The sequence below is a fragment of the Peromyscus leucopus genome, chromosome 3 (genome assembly GCF_004664715.2).
Source record: "Peromyscus leucopus breed LL Stock chromosome 3, UCI_PerLeu_2.1, whole genome shotgun sequence".
NCBI lineage: Eukaryota > Metazoa > Chordata > Mammalia > Rodentia > Cricetidae > Peromyscus > Peromyscus leucopus.
Genome location: NC_051065.1, coordinates 109,204,076 through 109,224,752, shown reverse-complemented (window position 1 = coordinate 109,224,752; position 20,677 = coordinate 109,204,076). Strand labels below are relative to the sequence as shown.

General features: G+C 42.6%; 2 long non-coding RNA genes across 3 annotated transcripts in view; one reads left to right on the top strand and one right to left on the bottom strand.

The window, feature by feature from the left end:
* LOC114681577 overlaps positions 1–20,677 on the bottom strand; it is a 338,811-nt gene that overhangs the window by 26,077 nt on the left and 292,057 nt on the right. For both annotated transcript variants that reach the window (XR_003732919.2, XR_005091142.1), the window contains 3 exons: positions 9,154–9,253; positions 8,871–9,058; positions 3,865–3,985 (listed from right to left, as the gene is read on the bottom strand). This is a non-coding gene — a long non-coding RNA (uncharacterized LOC114681577). The remainder of the gene's footprint in view (positions 1–3,864; positions 3,986–8,870; positions 9,059–9,153; positions 9,254–20,677) is intronic.
* Positions 11,372–19,944, top strand: LOC114681578. The gene is made up of 2 exons (XR_003732920.2): positions 11,372–11,541; positions 18,664–19,944. It is a non-coding gene; the product is annotated as an uncharacterized LOC114681578 (long non-coding RNA).

Genomic DNA, 20,677 nt, shown 5'->3' with positions numbered 1-20,677 from the left:
AGTAGTTTGAATCTTCAGTTCCCTGATAGCTAAGGATATTAAGAACTCCTCTTTCTTTCTTTCTTTCTTTCTTTCTTTCTTTCTTTCTTTCTTCTTCTCTCTTCTTTTCTTCCTTCCTTCCTTCCTTCCTTCCTTCCTTCCTTCCTTCCTTTAAAATTTTTTTTTTATGTACATCAGTGTTTTGCCTGCAAATATATATGCAGGAGTCAGACAGCTGTGAGCTGTCATGTGGGTGCTGGGAATTGAACCTGGGTCCTCTGGAAGAGCAGCCAGTGCTCTTCACTGCTGAGCCATCTCTCCAGCCCCCAATTTCTTTCTTTAGTGTCTTAAAGTTTTCATTGTAGAAGTCTTTCATTTCCTTGGTGATGTTTATTCCTGAGTTATTTCTGTTTGATTTTTAGATGGTGTGGGTACTATGAATGAGATTATTTTCCTGATATATTTTTTAGTGTGTTTGTCATTGGTACATAGAAAGTCACTGATTTGTGTGTGTTAATTAAAAAAAAAAAAAAAAAGATGGGGGCTGTTGATGGAGAGTATGAACAGAAGTACCCTGCATGGGTAAGCAATTCTGCTCCCAGACGACATGGATTGTTAGTGAAAATTTCAGTGCCAGGCACAGGTTACCTCCCTGTGGGTTATCCTACAGGATCAGAAAGGCCCCAGAGGCACCCAAACAGTACAGGATATTGCCATTGTTCCTGGCTGCAGATGAGAACTAGATGGTAAGACCCTGTTGCTGAAGACACCACTCACTTTGGAATCAGTACAGAAAGAAACCAATTTTGAATTAATCAGAAAATATTCACCTTGCTTACTAGTTTACATAGTTCCAGAACATGCTATGTAGGCTGCTGGGGGAGAAAAATCATTGTTCTTACCCTGCTCTGGACCATTCATGATATAATACCAACCTGCTGGCAAGATGTGTCCACTGGTGTGAGAGTGGCATGGTGGGTAAAGGGTTAATTGCCTGCTTTCTAATTGGATATGAGGCATGCTCTGTAGGAGGAATTTCATACCTAGTACTATAAACATGGTCAAAAGCCCATGACTGGGAGATCATGGGCCCAGGGAACCTATTGATGTTTTGTTAAGGGATCATGCTGTGAAACTACCTTCTTTGTGTTAGTATGTGTAGATTTGTGGTGCTGTCAATTTTGATCAGAGAAGCTTCTTTTTGCAGTGGGTGGTGGTACAAATGCCCACTGTGTGTAACTCTGAGCACTCGGCTGTGGATGGATCATCTGTATCAATCTCCTACCATCCAGAGCTCTGGGAACTTCACAGAAGGAGAAGGAGGAATGCAAGAGTGAGCAGATGGAGAGAGCTATGAAATGCTTTCTCTGGACATGACCATGTGTGCATCAAATCAAAGCAGCTGCAGTTGCCTGCAGAAGACCCGCACATGATCAAGCCGGCACATTTCCAGTATTGTTGGGGGAGGGGATCCCAGAGCTGCTGCAGCAAGGAGAGTCACTCTTTGAATAGAGCACCACGGCTAGGGTGTTTGTGCCCCCAGTGAATGGCCACACACACACACACACACACACACACATACACACACACACACACACACACACATTCATATGGGCACTGACTGGTCTCGGGGGTACTTATAAAAAAATTAAACAGAGGACATAAAGTTGGGAAAGAAATGGGGTGGTCCAGGGGGAGTGGCAGGGAGGTAGTGGTGGATGGGTATGGTCAATGTGAATATGTGAAACTTTCAATGAATAAAACATTATCGTTTTTAAACATTAAAAACAGAGTATCATATGACCCAGCATTTTCACCTGTATTTCTGCATTCAAGAGAAATAAAAACATTTGTTTGCACAAAATCTTGTACATGAATGTTGATAACAGCAGCTATTCATCATAGCCCAGAGAGAAAAGGACCAATGCTTATGACCATCAATGGATGAACAGATAAGCACATTTTGTTATATACATAAAGTGAAATATTATCCAACCATAAAAAGGAATGAAGTACTTATGGGTGAACCTTGAAAACACCCTAAGCGAAAAGCAGATATAAGTCACATAATGCATGAATTTTTAAATAAAATATCTATAATAGATATATCATCAAGGCAGAAAGGCTAGTGTTTGCCCAGGGAAAAGGAAGAAGGTGTGTGGAATTTCTCCGAGGCCATGAAGAATTCAAACTAGCCGGGCGGTGGTGGCACACGCCTTTAATCCCAGCACTGTGGAGGCAGAGGCAGGTGGATCTCTGTGAGTTCAAGGCCAGCCTGGGCTACAGAGTGAGTTCCAGGAAAGGCACAAAGCTACACAGAGAAACCCTGTCTCAAAAAAAACCAAAAAAAAAAAAAAAAAAAAAGAATTCAAACTAAAGAATGTGAAGGTTGTATAACATGATGAGTGTGATAAATGCCATTAGATTCTACATTTTAATATGTTTAGCATTATATGAATTTCATCTCAGTTAAAACATGATTTAAAAAAAACACCTTTGGATATGTATTCCTGGTAAGAAATGCATAATAAAACAGTATATATATATATATATATATATATATATATATATATATATATATGCTATCAGACTTACAGTATGCTGAAATGTCATACATCTGAAAACAGCAACATAAAGGACATGGACAAAAATTAAACAGTTTAGAGTTTAAGTAAAGATATCAGACAGCAACTGAAATCTCCAGGAAGAAATGGAGCAAATCAGATATGGTGAATGGGAGGATCAATCAAATACTCTGCAGACATGATTTCACTTTATTCTAGATCATGTATAATACACACAACTATATAATCACTAGAATGCATTTGGGCTTGGTAACATATAAATAAATGGCAGTATATAAAACAATAAGGTTACAAAATCTGGGAAGGGTGATAATATAATAGGTACAAATATTCTCCACTGCATTAGAATTAAATTAGTATAAATTTGATATTATATTTTAAAAAGCTAAAAATGTATGTTGCCAGCAAAACTGCAACTGGTCTGAAAATGATTTTTAAATAGAGTAAAATATTGAAGAAACTGGAACACTAGAAAAATACCCATTCGCTATAAAGGAAGACGGCAAGGGAGGGGTGGAGTCAATGGACAACCTTACACTGAGGGTGGTGGCCCAAGCACAGAAAGACACATGTTGCATGTTCTCGCTTATACAGATCTTTGCGTGAAATCTTTAGATCTGTGTGTTTAACTTGGAATAGCTGTAGAATCCAGGAAAGGGATCATCGGTAGGGAGGGGGAAGAAATATCATATGAAGATGGGGATAGTAGAACACAGATGGGGATATGAAGAAAACAAACAGCTCTGGAGGGGGATTTAAGTGGGGAGAGGGATGGGAGGGTAGGGCAGAGGAGGGATAGGCAGAGGGTTAACTAACACTACAGATATTTGGAAAAAGCCATATGGAAACTTAATATTTAAAACTTCATATATATGAATATGAAATGATTTAACTGGAGTTATCCTACAGAGAGAACAGTGCTTCTCTAAGAACGCAAGGGTTACCAAATAAAAAGCCATATGTATGTATGTGTGTATGCGTGTATGTACACATTTAAAGAACACAAAGTTGGAGGAGCAGGGAGGAGGCTAGATCTAGAAGGAGTTAGGGGAAAGAAGAGAGTGACTATGACCAAAATATAATGTATGAAATTCGTAAAAAATAAAAATAAAAAATATTTTAAAAGAAAAATAAAAAGCTCAAGTACCGGGTGAGGTCAGGGGTGTCCTGGGAAATCCCCAAACATGAGAGGCAACTGCTTTTACTCATACTTGTCCACCAGAACTTGATATTAAGACCCTATTGCTGACGACGCCATACCATTTGGTCACAGGACATGGAGAATGAAGCTGATACTGACCGGTAAGCTTCCTCTCTGCTGGTGAGCTCTCATAGTCCTGGAAGATGCTATGCAGGCTGTAGGGAGAAGGAAGTCATCCACACTCTTATTTGGCTGTGAACATCTAGAGCTACAGGAACACCTGTGGGACAAGAAATGTTGATGAGTGCAGTAGTGGTACAAATACTATGACATCAACCAACTACCTTCTGATTGGACTTCAGGCCTGCTCTAGAGGAGGAAATACCTGCCTAATATTATACACCTGGCCAAGGACCCATGGTTGGGGAGCTCACAGGCTCCAGGAGGGAATGTACTACTATTATTTTTCTAGATGGACATTGTAGTAAACAGACATCTTTATACCTCACAGTTCTCACATCTCAGAGAAGTTTCTTTGTGCAGTAAACAGCAGTTAATGCAGAAACTCACAGTCAAAGTGCAGAGAATAAGAATCTGTGGAGTACTCAGTCCTAAGTGGGACACCTGGATCACATCCATTTCTCCACAGTACTCAGTCCTGAGTGGGACACCTGGATCACATCCATTTCCCCAGAGTACTCAGTCCTGAGTGGGACACTTGGATCACACCCATTTCCCCAGAGCACTCAGTCCTGAGTGGGACACCTGGATCACACCCCTTTGGTCCTTTGGCAGAGGGAGCAGAAGGGTTATCAAGGCAAGAGGTTGGGGAGGACTGGAGGGTGACAATGCCTTCTGGATATGACAAGACCAGGGCCCTCACAAACTCGCAGCAGCTATGGTTGTCTGCATAAGACCCGTACAAGATCAAGCCACTCAACCTTCCAGCATGGAGAGGGAAGGTGTCCTGAGTTCCACCCCTCGACGAGGAGCTGTTAACAGCTGATGGCTGCTGGAGTCTGTTTTCTTTGAGGGTGTGGCTCCTAGTGTGATAACCACGCATTGGAGTGTGGTTCCACACCCATGGGTATATAGGCAGCATCAACTGGACTCTCTATTATTAAAAAGAAGACTTCAAGTTGAGGGGAACAGGGAGTGGAAATAGACACGGAAAGAGGTAGAGGTAGGAGGGGTGGTAATGAAAACACATTGTATTTATGTATGACAGTCTCAAAGAATTAATAAAAACATACTTTAATTTTTTAAATCAAAGAAATGAAAATGCCACACTATAAAATATCTACCCTTTATAAAGGAAGACAACAAAAGAGGGATAAAATCTATGAACAACATTTGAAGCATGGAAAGTCAAAAGCAAAGTGGCAGAAGTAAATTGAACCTTAATTACAAATAATTACCCAATCCAGTCAGAAGGCAGGGAATATCAGACCATATTAAAACATGAAACAAGACCCAAGTATACGCTGCAAAAAGGAAACACACTTTAGATCCAAAGATACAAATAGGCTGAAAGCCCTAAGAAGGGAAAGATAAACCATGCAAACAGCAACCCTGAGCAAGCTGGAGAGGCTGCATTAATATCAGACAAAGGGGACTTTGAAATAAGAGCTAGAAAAGGGGAGACCACCCAGGAAGAAGACGGTAGCAGCAAGGAGCAGAAAGTTTGGGGTGAGACTCTGGGAATTCTCAAATTAAGAAGTAGGACAAAGAGGAAAGATTTTTGCAAAAGAAAACCCATATGATTGCATTTCTCTAGGCCATGGGATGAAGTGCACCCATTAGAAGCCCTCAGCCCCTGCTTGCTCACTGACCCCGCTGTGTTTGACAAATGAGGAAAGGAGAGATATGAATAGTTACTTCCCAAGCCAGAGAAATAACAGAGCAGAGCTGAACCTAAAACTTTCTATTTTCTTTCTGTCTCTTTCTGTTTCACCTTCCCCCTTCTCTCGGTTCACATCCCTTCCTCTCTCATGCTCAAAGGTCTTTGCATTAGCCAGGGTTCTCTAGAGAAACAGAACTTACAGAATAAATCTCTATTTATATAGAAAGGGGATTTATTAGAACAGCTTACAGGCTGTGGTCCAGCTAGTCCAACAATGACTGTCCATGAATAGAATGTTTAAGAATCTAGTAGTTGTTCAGTCCACAAGACTGGATGTCTCAGCTGGTCTTCAGTAGACACTGGTTTCCCAAAGAAGTAGGCTCTAATGCCAGTGAAGGAATAGACTTGCTTCAGAGGCAAGAGCAAGCAGGCAAAGAGCAAAATCTTCCTTCTTCCATGTCCGTATATAGGCTTCTAGCAGAAGGCATGGCCCAGATTAGAGGTGTCTCTTCCCACCTCAAAAATCCAGATTAGAAGGAGATCTTCCCACTTTAAGCAAAAAATCCCTCACAGATGTTCCCTCTTTAGGGGCTTTAGTTAATTCTAGATGTAGTCAAGTTGACAACCAAGAACAGCCATCACCATCTATCCCACTGTTTTTGGACCCTTGAAAGTATACAGGTGCAGTCTGCTGGGGTCTTTGTAGAACATTATCAAGATTTCAAATTAATGGAAGTAATTCAAGGTGTCCTTCAATTATCTGTTCCTTCATGGATGACTGGCTAGCTTCCCTGGGTTTTAGTTTCCTTATCTTTCAAATGGAAAATCACACTCCTCAGGAGATATAACTGCTAAGGATGAATAAGGAAAACACCCTACTTTTAGGAGTCCATGCACTGGATTGAAGAACACAGCCACCCTATCAAAGATCTTGAAGACCTGGGGAGACCCTAAGGGACATTTAAGAATGCCCCTGCAGTAAAAACTTCCTCCATGGGCAGAAAGAAACAATTAGGGAGAGTCTAGAGACTCTATGACGACACTTGTGGTTTAGATGCCAAAGAAGAGCCATTGCAAATATCCCAATGACTCCAGATGTTAGAACCCACCAATGTCTATGGGAAAGCAAGTGCATGGCCACTATCTTCTCCTGGAAATGCCAATGACTCTTTATGGCCTGGACACTGCAAGTGTTTGTTGATGTTGACGAATGACATCAGTGCCCTTGGGTGGTTTTTATTTGGGAAAACCATCAACAGACAAATCCTCTCATTCTCAGAGGTCCCTGAGAATTCAGTAGAGATAAGCTAAGTTTATGGTTTATATCCTTCATAATGGTTTCCATGCTTCCTCACTGGCATTATCTGCGATAAGAATCTGACCCCAGGGCTAGTCCTGAGTCACCACAGTAGAATCAAATTCCTTTATTTAAGAAGGAGGGGGGAAAGGAGGAGGAGGGGATAAAAAGGTTCTTATATACAGAATTGTTTTTAGTAATGGTAAATAGTAATTGTTTAGAATAGTAAATCATTGTCACAATAACTACAAATGGAGCCAGCTCCTCTTGGAACATAAGCAGTGATGAGGAAAAAGATTAGGTGGCTTGGGAAACCATAGAGCCCTGACTTAGAAGGAAGGTCTTAGAGTAGAAGGTCTCATCTAACTTGCAAATGAAGAGTGAATTTGACATGGGACAATGTAAGGAGATTTATTGGTGTCTTCCCACTGGTATATGAGCATGGGAGGTTGAGTTTAACATTTTGTTTATTTATAAACTCCCGAATGTTATGCTATTGCTCTGGGCTCAAGTTGCATTTCACACATCTCATTTCCCTTTTCAATTCTTAGCATTTGGGCACAGTAAGAATTCTGATGCTCAGTGGAAGATGACCTTGAGGGTTGTTGGCAACTTTCCTTATTACTGTCAATAGAAGAAAGAAATTATAGATGCATAAGTCTGTTTTTTCTGCTGATGCCATGTAGAGAACTCTCCGATAGCTCAGTGCTCATAAAAGAAATGAAGTCACTGTTGACCATGCTCCCTGTAGGACATTGAGTCAACTAAATTGGACTACTTAAGTGCCCTGAGTGAGATACAGGTTTGCATGTTTATGTGAGTGCACATGGGCACCTGCACATTTGTGGAAGCCAGAGATCAACCGCAGGTATAAGTCTTCAGGAGACATTCACCTTGTTTTCTGAGACAAGCCCCTCACTTGAACCCGTGGTTCATCTATTCAATCAGATTGGATGGTCAGCAAGCCCAGCCCCAGGACCCAGCTCTCTCTACCCACTCAGCACTGGTATTACAAATGCATGCCATCATTCCTGGCTTTTTTTAATGTGGGTTCTGGAAATGGAACTCGGGTCCTCATGCTTATTCTGCACATACTTTACCGACGGAACCATCTCCCCCGCCCCTCAGTCCCCTCTCAGTTTGGCATTCATGATGCGGAAAGTAAGGAGCATCATGACTTCTTAGAAGAAAGTATAATGGTGGAGGCGGAATGGAAGGTGAAAACCCTAATCACCCTCATTGCTATAATCCATCATCTCTTTAAAAAATAAATTTAAAAAATTAAAATTAAAAAATCTTTAGTTTTTTTTCTTTTTAATTAAGCATGGTGGTACTATGAAGAAAGAGAAAACAAACTCGCTGGCATTTATAGTCACCTTCTATCACCAAAAGTGTTGACTTCTGTGTATGCAACTTATTAATATTAAAGTATAATGTCCATTCTTATTTCTTGAGGAGTATGAGCCAGCTAAGTATAACACATTTCTCTAAGTGTACATGAAAGCCAACAGTGTTGAATATAGAAAACCACTCTTAAAACATAACTTGCTTTTACTAGAGCCTAATCTTTCCTTGAGACCTTATTTCATTGTAAAGATTTTATCCCTTAAAACTTCATTCGGAACGCAGTAAGCAGAAAGTCATTAATGAGAGCCCTGCATCGTTGTACTCTGCTGGACTCCGCGCTGGAGCTTTAGAGCGGTGGTGCTTTCCAATCACAACAGCGGTATCTCAAACTGCTCACACGGATGTGCCAATGGGCCTGTGGCACATCACTCTAAGTACACCAAATCCAAGAACCCACTGATTGTATCCATTCAACAAAAGCATCGCCTGTTTAGAGGGATAACCAAAGAAGCAGAAGCCAATCAGCTTCCCAAATGCTTTCCCTGACACTATCTAGTTATTCTTCTCTGTAACCTACCACAGAGAAGAACCGCTGATGCGGCTACTTAAAGAAGGAAGCAGGGGTTATGTGTGTGAGGGGTTAGTTTCCAGAAAGGGCTGCTATCAGGAACTACTCACTGCCCATGTCAAATTGGGATGAGCAGGAAGTGCCTTTCAGTGGTTTGTCTCTGGGAATGGGTGTTTCCTCCTCAGCATCAATGATCTGATCAATGAGGCTTCTTAAACTGTCCAGGAATCCCAAGCTGGGTTGACAGGAAGGAGTCCCTTTTCTTCTCATTCTGACAAACAGAATAGTCGTAGGCTTCCTGCAAGGAGGCAACATCAGTAAATAACACAACAGTGTCAAATAGTCCAGGAGTCATTCCAGCTTTGGAGGTCCTCCTCAGGATCTCAGAATTACCTCTTCTAAAGTAAAGGAACATGACCCACTGGTACCCATCTCATCTTGAAACATGGACTCCTTCGAGAATCTGCAGAAGTAATGCTGTAGCTTCTCCTCCCTGAAAAACACACAAAAATAAAAACTTCCATTAATTATTCCTATTCATAAAACCTACTTTTGCCTATTCAGGTGAGGGAAAACAGACACAATAACACCAAGTTGCCTGCCCATGTCCTGTGACCCTGAACTTGGTCCTCTTCCAATTAATTATTCATTGCTGTCTTTCACACTGGATTATTTCCGGGGGTCCCACAGCCACCTGAGGAAGTCACATGCAGGTTCTGTGTGGTCCAGCTTTCTTCACCCCTGGAACAATGTCTCTTGAATGGATCTATACATCATGTACTATGCCAGCTCATTCTTTTCTTTTATATCCCTGACCTCAAACCAAAGAATCAAAACAGAAATCTGGCGTATTGGTTTCACTGTTGGAAAAGTCCCACAGAACATTGTTTTGCTGGTGTCTTCTGTGATTAAGGTGAAGCCCTTTCAAATGGTTCTAGCTGTACCCAGAACACTCAGTATTTTTCTGGTACTTTTATGATCAAACCTAGTTCCTTCTCAGTACTGGAAGCATGTGCTTACACTTGACATTTGTGTCCATTTTCATGTTGACAGAATTGTGTCCTCCACATGACTTTCCTGAAGAGACATTTCTACACCACACTATTTTTTTTAAGTCAGTACAATTGGGCAGGGAGGATCGACAGGTGTGTAGTAGTGCTTATTTTCACAAGCAGGAGAACCTGAGTCCAAATCCCTGGCACTCACATAAAAAGTGGGGTGTGACTGTGTATGCCTGTCACCCCAGGCCTGGGGGTGGCCAATGACGAGAGGATCACTGGGGTTTACTGACCACCAGCCTTGCTCCAGGTTTGATAGGAGACCCTGTCTCAAAGTAGTAAGTCTGTCTCAAAGTGATGGACACACAAAGGTCTCCTTTACCCTCCAAACATATACAGTATCCTGTGTACCAGCACACACACACACACACACACACACACACACACACACACACACACACACACACACACACACACCATACACACATACACATAAACACATTATATAAACACACACAATACAAAACTAAAAAATATCAGTATGCTGCTTAATCAAGCAGTTCCCATTCAGAAATACAGTTTTATCCTTATTTCAAAGCAGGGATCACATCTCCCTGGATCCTCCTTTGATTGCCATGTTAAAATCCCCATCCACTTTTCTTCTTCCCAATTCTTATAGCTCATGGTGCTGTGTTCATGTGGGGATTAGTGGTTGGTCCTGTTTTTCTCTTCATGCATCCTGTCACTTAGTACAACCAGGCAGGTTTACAGCTCATTATAGACAGGTCAGTTTAAATGAAGGTTGGTTAAAAAGAAAGAAAGAAAGAAAGAAAGAAAGAAAGAAAGAAAGAAAGAAAGAAAGAAAGGAAGGAAGGAAGGAAGGAAGGAAGAAAGAAAGGGAGAGAGAGAGGGAGGGAGGAAGAAAGAGAGAAGGAAGGAAGGGAGGGAGGGAGAGAGGGAGGGAGGAGAGGAGAGGAGGAAGGAGGGAGGAAGGAAGGAAGGAAGGAAGGAAGGAAGGAAGGAAGGAGAAAAAGAAAAGAAGAAAGAAGAAAAGGCCATTCTTCAGATGAGCCCAAGTTCTCAGGCGTTTTAGTAATGGACTATTATTAACAGCAACCCAGTTTGTCCCCATACACGCCGAAAACATGGAGCCCGCCTTGGATATGGATGCCTTAGCTAAGAATATTCCTCTCACTTCTATTTTCTTTTACTGCAGAGAAGACTTTAGAAGGTTGCCTTTCGGAGTGATAGCATGAATACTCAGACCAAACCAACCAGGCTCTTTCTATAAATGAACATTCCACGAGCCTAACGTGGAGAAGCATCCATTTCACAGCTCAGTCCTAAATGCCTCCTGGTTGTAATTAAGTACTTCAAAGTCTTCCAAACACCCTTTTAGAAATGACTGCCCCAAATACAAAATGATGTCCAATCAGATGTAAATCATCCCACAGCGGGGAGGGAGAGGCATGGGAAGCAGTCATCAGCACTTGGACTAATCAGAAAGTCTGGTCCCCTGATGAGGATTTTCGTCTTCTCATTTGTCATTCTAGCCACTGAGGTCCCAAGTGGCCAATTTGCTCCCTATTGGTAATCAGCTGGTTATTTTTACTCATTCCTTCCTCTGGGACTGTCAGACTACTTGGAGCAATTCATCACCCATTGGGGCCAAACTCTTCTATGACGGGAAGTGAGGGAAGAAAGATAGTATTCTGCGAAAGATAAAATCGAAGAGTATTTCATCATTTATATTCAGTTTTTAAACAATGATTTCCCCAATGAGGTAAGTAAAATAATGACACAACCGGGTAGATATGGGGGAGGGGGGGAGAAAACCAGCTCCAGGCTAAACACATTATGCAATGGAAATTGTCTCCGGCTGTGAAGTTTGTTACTCTGAAATGACGTGTTCCTAGATTGTCTTTACAACTCCCCAAAGAGTGTCATCTTACATTCATTACTTACTTTGCAGGAAGCTGCCTCTATGAAAATTAGAAATGCAGAAAGGAGCCTATTAAGGCTGTAGGAGACATCAGTGGTTATCCTAAACCACGCTACCCTGCCACCTGGGAGGAAGGTAGCCTTTGACGGTTATTTGGTCCGAAACAGGACAGTGACTGTGTTCCAGAATGTCCCTCCTTCCACTGGCCCCCACCAGGACTTCTCACTTACAGCACCTCACTTTAGAGTGTCTCCTTCATTTTCCTCCTTAGCTCTAGCAGTTGCTGTCCCTAACAAAATCACTTCCAAACACGTTTTTAGGTGTTTCATTTCTCCGAGGTCACCTTGGGAGCCACACCAAGGATGACTCCGCTTCTCATTGCAACGGTGTCTCTGATGTCAGGACATTTTCTAATTAGTAGGTGTCTGTGTTGCTGTCCTCTCAGATTTCCCTCAGCCATTCTGAAGAAGCAAATTTCAACCCCTCAGGGCCGACTGGTCCCCACAGCCAGGGGTTCATATTCCCCAGGTGCAGCCTCAACCTTGAGAAAGATGTTAGTATGACAGAAATTGGCATTTCCCTGGCATTTCCTTTGCCCATAGCCAGCTCTTGATTCCTTGGAAGGCAGCTGAGAGTTGAACAGTCCTCCTAGCTGTTTCCTTAGAGACTGCATCTGGCCAGCAACATGATCTGAATCTTGAAATGCTTGCCTTCCTCCACCAGTTTCGCTGTCTTGGACCTCTTCTTGTGTCTTTACACTCTATACATGCTGCCCTGGGTGACTTTACTTTTAGGTGTGCCTTTCTATAAAGGGAATGCAAAGAGACAGAGAAAGCCCATTTACACACCCACATCAAGTGTTCCAGCTTTTCATCTGCTAATTCCCTCCAAGCACGGCTGTTTGCACACTAAGTGATGTCACCCAGCAGCTGTCTTGGACTGGAAACTGAAATGCCTGTGGATTTCCAGTCTTTTGTCTTACCTACCTAACAATCTGTCTCCTTTCCAAAATACTAGAGTAATAAAGAAATGCTTGGCTCCCTTTGCCGAGAATTGAATCCTATAGCTTTAAAGAAACTCTTTCACAATTTACTCACCTAATGTTTTATTTTAACTGTCTAATTCAGTTTGTAATTGTCCAATTTAATTCTAAATTTGCTTTCAAGAATCATTAACTATGATTTCTTATGGAAATGAACTTTTATATTTAGTGAAAAAATAGATTTTTATACAAGTCTATTTTCCAAATTGCAGTTTTGGGAGAGGAAGTGTGTGTGTGTGTGTGTGTGTGTGTGTGTGTGTGTGTGTGTGTCCATTAGAAAGTGTACATTATGGTGGAAGAGATTATAATTTATCTGCCCAGTGTCCCCAAGTTTACCTAAATGAGAACCTTTATATCTGGTGTAGTATAGACTTGTAGATCTCTTAGATACAGTGAACGGAGCTTTCTGTATCCCATTTTACACAAAAAATTAGCCATTTAATTACTTATTACCTTTTAATGAGTATCCTTATTGTTCATTCTTACTAAATGGCATACTATTACACACACACACACACACACACACACACACACACACCAGTGAAATCCCGATTTCTAAGATTCTCTCCCTTCCTCCTGATCTCCTACATCCTGGTCTCTGTCACCATGACAATTGCATCCTCTGCTCCTTGTCCCTGTTTTGTGGTTGTGTTCATTCTCTATTCCTCCAAATGTTTGTTTATGCAAGGCTGAGACAGTTGCCAGTGAGTGCTTCTCCAGACAGCATTGGATTACCTGGGGGCCACGCAGATGCTGCTTGAAGCGCAACACAGTCTTATACACTTTATCTATTTAACCAACACCCAGACTGAGGAAAGAATCCTGCAATTGGAGGGCACTTGACCTAATCATAATAAACAAAACAGGAACTCCTATTTTGCTCTCTCCCTGTTCCCCTTTAGGTCATCCATCTTTTATAGATGTAAAACAAAAACTGTTAGCTGGTGAAAGATTCAGAAAGAACCATCCAAGCCAAATGAAATTAAAGAACAAGACCATCCTTTGTCTCGGATCAGTTGAAAAGAACTCACGCTGATGACCTAAGGTCCTATCAGATTTTGTGCCTGGCTATTCTCAGTTGCCAAGGGAGCCTTCCTGTGAGATGGATCCATCCTTCGCAGGGGAGCCAGCTCTCCCAAACAGTCAGGAGCACACCACTACACTGTGCTTCCTTACAGGAGGCTGTCACACTTTCTACAAAGCCATTTCTTTGCGTTTAGATGAAGTTAAAATAGCATGTCTCTTCAGGGACTTAAAATCTTGCTTTCCCTTGGGATCCTTGCCTTGAAAACGTCAGCGAAGCTCAGAAATGACTAGGGAAAGGCTCCCTGGCTGAAGGCCAACCTCAAGTACAATGATTACATCATGAGCTACGCCATAGGAATTACTTCCCTGGTTGTTGTATAGAAGCTGACACACAGGACTGTGCTTTTCCTCCTCTTGTGTTACGATCATCTGCAGATGTCAAACTTTCCTGTCCTGAATGGGTACAAGCTGTGATATTACCATTCAAGGACTTCCAGTAGCAGCAAAAGGAAAATTACGAACCAACTCCCCTCGGAGAGGAAGTGCCTATTCAAACAGCCGGTGTTGGCCGTGAGCACAGGCAGCGGCTACCTCCTTCCTACCAGGAATGGCCCAGTCTCCAGCGCTGCTGCCTCTCCAATCACGGGCTGTTAAGATTGGCTTGGTCGGAGGATGCTTGGCAAAAGCAGTATTTGGCACAGTCTCATTTATCCCATAAGCACTCAGGGAAAGAATTGGCTACGTGCTTATCCCCCAAAGACAGAATTGTGCTTGTTCATTGATTCTGTTTAATTTATAACAAATGCCTTAAAAAAGAAAATGGGACACACACAGCTTGGAAGTCTTCTGCACATTCTAAGGACAAATGTCCCCAGAATTACCCTCTGCTTTTCCTCTACTGGAATGGGTTGTGGCCAGGGAAGAGGTAAAGCATATACTGCAGCCAGGAAGGTCCTTTGCTGGGTCAGCTAATATAGCCTTCTCTCATTTTGAATCTAAGATTGAAGAGAGTGTCATTGGTGCTACCGTTCTGTTCATATTTTATTATCTCCCAAGAACCTTAATTTCTAAGCTCTGGTGCCTGCTCTTTGCCCGGGTCACATTTGGGATGGAATAACTGGAGGTTCCCAGAAGGGGAGCCCCTCCCTAAATGCCTTTCCCTTCACCTTTCCCACACTCCTTGTTTTTAGGGTCAAGACAAGACACTCTCTCTTTTTTTTTTTTATAGCTTATTTGTTTTTATTTTAAGGGCATTGGTGTTTTGCCTGCATTTATGTCTGTATGAGGGTGTCGAATCATTTGGAGCTGGATTACAAATGGCTGTGAGTTGTCATATGGGTGCTGGGAATTGAACCTGGGTCAACTGTAAAAGCAACAGTACTTCCAACCCCTGGGTCATCACCTCTCCAGCCCCAAGACAAGACACTCATGTTTAGGGTGGTGGGGCTGCCTTCCTGCCAAGGGCTCTGCCTGGGGAACACTTGAAAAATACTGAATAGTTGGATTCTTCTCATGCTTTCTGTGACAAGAGTAATAAAGGTTCTTTTAAATGTGGCCTTTTCAAATCTCTTCTCAAAACAGAAGTAACCCTGATGAAGATCATGCGTTACTCTCGTAGTTGTGTGACAAGACACCTGATAAACAAGTTAAGGGAGGAAGGCTTTGTTCGGCACAGGGAGTTCATCCTGGAAGGTAGTGTGGCAGGAGATCAATGCATCCACAGTCAGGAAGCAAAGAGAGATGAATGCTACTGCTCTGTCACCTTCCTCTTGTGGGTGGGTCTTTCCACCATCTTCATCTAAAATAGAAGCTTGCTCACAGACCCGCTCAGAAGTTTATCTCTTCTGGTCCCAGATACTGCTAAACTGACACTATTAACTGTCCCAGATACCATGTAAATCATTGGTATTCACATCATCCCTTTATTCCTTCGTGCGGTTTACCCTCACACTTGGAGGCTTGTGCTCTGCACCAAGGGGACATCTTTTAAGAGGGTTACACATAGTTCCTTGCCTGTACGGCCCCATTTGCTAGGACAGACCCTGGAACAGCAGATATATCAAAGTGTGATATGTGTAGGAGTCTTAGCAAGAGGGGCTGCTAAGGACTGGGGCCGGGACCTTGACTATGCAACCTGGGTCACCTCTCTCTGTTTGTTATCAGATTACTCCCTGTGTGCCGCCCCTGATGAGGATGGTACCTACTGGCAGGCATCAGGGCACACAAAGGCCCCATTATCATGTCTCCTAATGGCCTCCTAATGAAATTCACATTCCACCTCGGAGCAAACATAAAGCAAACATAAATTCATAAATTAAAATAGAGGAAGGGGAACAGGCAGACAGAGACAAGAAGATAAGAGAATCAACAATAGAGAACAAGGGGGAAAAGATATATGGGAACGAGAGAGAGAGAGAGAGAGAGAGAGAGAGAGAGAGAGAGAGGAGAGAGAGAGAGAGAGAGAGAGAGAGAACATGATCATGCTGAACTTTCCAGTAATCCTACTGACAGACATTCTTCTTTGTCTAGGAGAACACATATATAAAGCTTGACACAGGACACCTGGACATGAGTCATATGCCACACTCTCACCACACACAAACTGGTTTTAGACACATTGTCTCTGTATCCTCATTTGCAAAATAGAGGTTGTAAAGATTCAATCCCACAAACTGTTTTGGCACTGGAATGAGATCAGCAAGTTCCCGCCCACCAGCTGGGCTCTCGGTGTGTAGAAAGGCTTTAAACCACTCCTACTCATTGCTCTTCATGTAAGTGTGCATATGCACAGCGCATATCAAGGACTGCTCTCTGCCTTGAAGTTGCTGGAGTTAAAAGGTAAACCAAGGCTGTGGCGCTCTGGGGTACCAGGAAGATGGGATGTGGACATTTTTCTCTCAAACATTTTTTTTTCCTCATCATCTCCAGTGTGTGACCATGGTGTTCCTAATGTCTCCAAGCTCTCACACATCAGTCATTTCCCATCTGTGCTGGTCTGTCTTGATAAGCTTGTTATCGAGTGATCACATCCAAGTTTGCAGGAGTCTACATGTATGTTCTTTGGCATGTGTTCATGAACATCCTCATGAGGCTGTAGGGAGATAGAACATACTTGCTGTCTGAATATACTTATACTTGGCAGGCAAAGTCCTACATTGTGTGGCTCTAAAAGCCCATGGGGAAGGAGAATTGCAGCATGAGGAGATGAGGTCAGACTTAGGGGAGACATCGATGAAAGCCATGCTTGCCAAGTTGAAAGCAATCAAGTTTGTGAACAGTTGGTTCCTGATGAGCACCTAGGAGGATGATAAACTAACTTCTTACCTTTGGTGCCTGGGAGTCTACAGTTCATTAGCAGAAGAGAGTTCATCTTAGGGAACTGAGAGGAATGAACTTTTAGAAACTGTTCAGTTTGGATTTCAGGTAACCCCCCCCCCCAAAAAAAAAAGACTTATTGTAAAAGTCTTGCTTTCCAGCTTCTAGATCTACAGAAAGCTAATTGGACCACAAAGACTCCACAGTCCATTGAGGGATTTATAATGTGAATGGCACCATGCTATCATTGGGAATGGCAGAGACTTAGAAGGTAGAGCTGGCTTGGAGGAAGCAAATTTCTGGAGTGTGTTCTTGGGGGCCGTGTCTTGTCGATGGGTCACCCATGAAGTGAACATCTGTGCCCTCCTATACTCTTCCACTGTGACATTGTGACATTCCATCTTACCACAGGCCCATAAACAATGGAGCCAGCTGAATGTGGACTGTAGCATCTTAAACTGTAAGCCAAAATAAACCTCCCCTCCTGTTCAATATTCTCTCAGGTATTGCTCTGGAGAACTGCTTCTCCCCATCTGTTGTCTGCCCCCACTAAAGAACAAGACCATGAGGACCAGGCTGCCAGAGACCATGAACAGGAGGACTGAGCAGGGAGAGAGGCAAGCAAACACCCAGATTGAGATCTCCTGGTCTCTTGGGGAGTGAAATAAGGTGACATACTCGAGTCAGGGCTGACAGTGCACAGTTCTTCCTGGATTTATAGTCCTTATCAGTCCAGGACAGAAGAATGAATGAGGAATGTGCTAGAAGGCAGAAGGTGGGCATGGTAAAGGGGCAGCCAGGTAGGAGGAAGGCAGCTCAGTTGAAGGCAGGGAAGGATAGTGGCAGGCTGAAGAACAGCGATGAGCTGGACCTGAGTTTACAACCCAGCCACACATCACTTATTAACTGACTGATCTTGAACAGTCTCTCTTATTCTTGTTCTTATTCAGCGTCCTCATCTGAGAAATGAATGATATTGTTCTACAGCCACTGTAAGAATTCCAAGAGAAACTATGAGAAAGTACTCAATCTGGTCCCTAACATATATTGGTACTTAATTTGCAGTAGGTTTTTATTTCTCATTAATCCACTTGAGAGGGTTAATGACCACAGTATAATTTAGACCTCTTAAAAATCTTTCCTTCTTTCCTCAAAGGTGACTTCATCATCGACTCTTGTCCAAATTGCTCTATTTAGACTGTGAGCTTGTGTCATAGGCCTGTTGCCACAGCTACTCCACCCCCAACCAAACCCTCCACCCTTTGGTGCTGCCTTATTTCTATCCCGTGGGACCTTCACGCTGGTGGGTCACATAGTTGACTTAGATTCATATGTCCATTCCATGTCATACTGGCATGAACTTTTGCCTCTAACACATTTTTTTTTTGTAAGTAGAAAGGAACATGACAAATAGTAGATGCTAAGCAATATCTACTGGATACACTACAGAATAATCAAATAATCACTTAGGTATGGGTCCAAAGCTGGTGTTTCCTGGCACTATGAATGTAATGTTTTGGAAATTCCTGTTAGAGCCTGTTTTCTCCCCCATAAAATAATAATGATGCTCTTTTGCTCAGGCTAGATTCAGAGCATGGCCGACCAAGCATGTCTACCAAGAGCAGCCTACCATCTTTCAAAATGAGAAGAGGATCTGGAAGAAAATAGCAAGGAGAAGCTTCCTCCATACCGCAAGAACATTAGTGTAGGCTTCAAGATGCTCAGGGAAACAACCAAGACACACACACTGACAAGAAAACTTCCTGCAAGTATCTCCAACTGAGGGAGGCTCGTGTCCGGTATGGTGACCAAGACGAAGAGGCAGGGGGGTGTTGCCATCTTTCAGGACCATCTCTACTGCATCCATAGGGACAGCTGTTCCAGGAGATGATGTAAGAATGTGCCTGTGTGCCCTGTGCCTGCTTCAGGGAAGTGAAGATGGGCAACATGATTACTGTGGCCCAGTGCAGGGTCCTAAACAGGACTGTATCCTTCAGTATCTGGAGTTACTAAGGCCACTGACACCAAGAAGCAGTTCTGTGAAGTCTGAGACCCAAGGGTATCTGACCCCAAACAGAGTTATTCTCCCACTCAAAGAAAACAAAAGAGCAACAGCTATTGATGGTAGTGGTTTCCAAGCTCAGAGGGTGAAGTAAGATAATCCCTGAGGAGCACTGGGCAGTACCTCTGGGGTGTAGTCACTACTAACCAGAACAACTAAAATACATGTTGAAGAGTTTTTTGATTTATATGCTAGAATCTACAAGAAGACAATAAACTTTCTTTCAGACTTCTGGACCCTGGGCCTACACAGCCAGTCATGTGACTGCCTTTCCTCTGCACCTCTCTTTCCACACACTCCTCCAAAATTGTATACCACATGGTGGCCAGTGGGAGGCTCAGGGACTGTCACAGGTTTGTCCCACGGTTTGACTGGTGCTGGGATCAGGTCAGTGAAGCTGCCCACGGATTTGTCACGCTCCTATGAGTCTATCTTGCGATGGGAATGAGAATCATTGTCACCGGCCTTAAGAACCTGATAACTTGGCATTTTCTCAAACACAGACCAAGGCTCTTCATGCCAGCAGACATCATCATCTGGAAATGTGTGTGTGATCATGTACGATTGCATCCCTGAGGCTGGGGATGTGCAAGAGCCACATAAGTTTCTGGCTAATGAGGAAGGCAGCTGTCACATTTTCCTACATCCCTTGCACTCATACATAAACCTTAAGGTAGATTACTGGAATGCATTAAAAATGCAGCCTGAAGCCAGCTCAATTCTTAGCTGTTTTGCTTCTTTGGGGAAGAAGCTTAACCTTTCTAAAAGTAATTAAAACTAACATTTGTTTATGTGTCAAGTACTTTATATGTATTAGTCATCTATCCAGCCATTTGCTTGTTTAACCAGCATTGATTGAATGCCAGCTTTCTGTCAGGCACTGTGGACACAATGTTGAATTGGACATCTTTGCATCTTATATCATAAAATTTTAATATTGAAGATGGAGGTAGGGAATGAGCAATCATTTGCACATCTATTTAATCATAATTTGTTGTCAGTTCATGCATAAGGACTTGGTAAGCCTCAACTGCTTAACTAATGAATTGTGATCAATACTATAAAGCAGGTATCTAGGGTGATTTCTGTTTCCAGGTAGGTAGGCAATGGCCTAATTGGAAAACTTGGCCAAGACTTCTAAGGAGAAATAGCATTTGAATTATAAATTTGAAGTTTATATGTGTAGTCTTATTTTGGAGATCAAAAAATAGTAACTCAGGAAGGTCATATAACTTGTTGAAAGAGCTGGAGTCTAAAACAAAAAAAAAAATAAACAAAAGCAAAAACCAAAACCCAGGACTGAATACTTAGTCTAGAGGAGACTGCAGTTCTAGAAGTAGGAAAGTTCAAGGCCAGGGACAACCTCTGAGGGAGCACCATAGCATGTCATAAGACAGCGTATGGCATCACATGGCAGAACAAATGTTAGAGCTGAGCGACGCTCCTGCAGGAGACAGGGTTGCATGGCGAGAAGGAAGCAGCTGAGCAATCCCAGGAACCTGATGTGCTTTTACAGAAACCAGCTCAGTTCC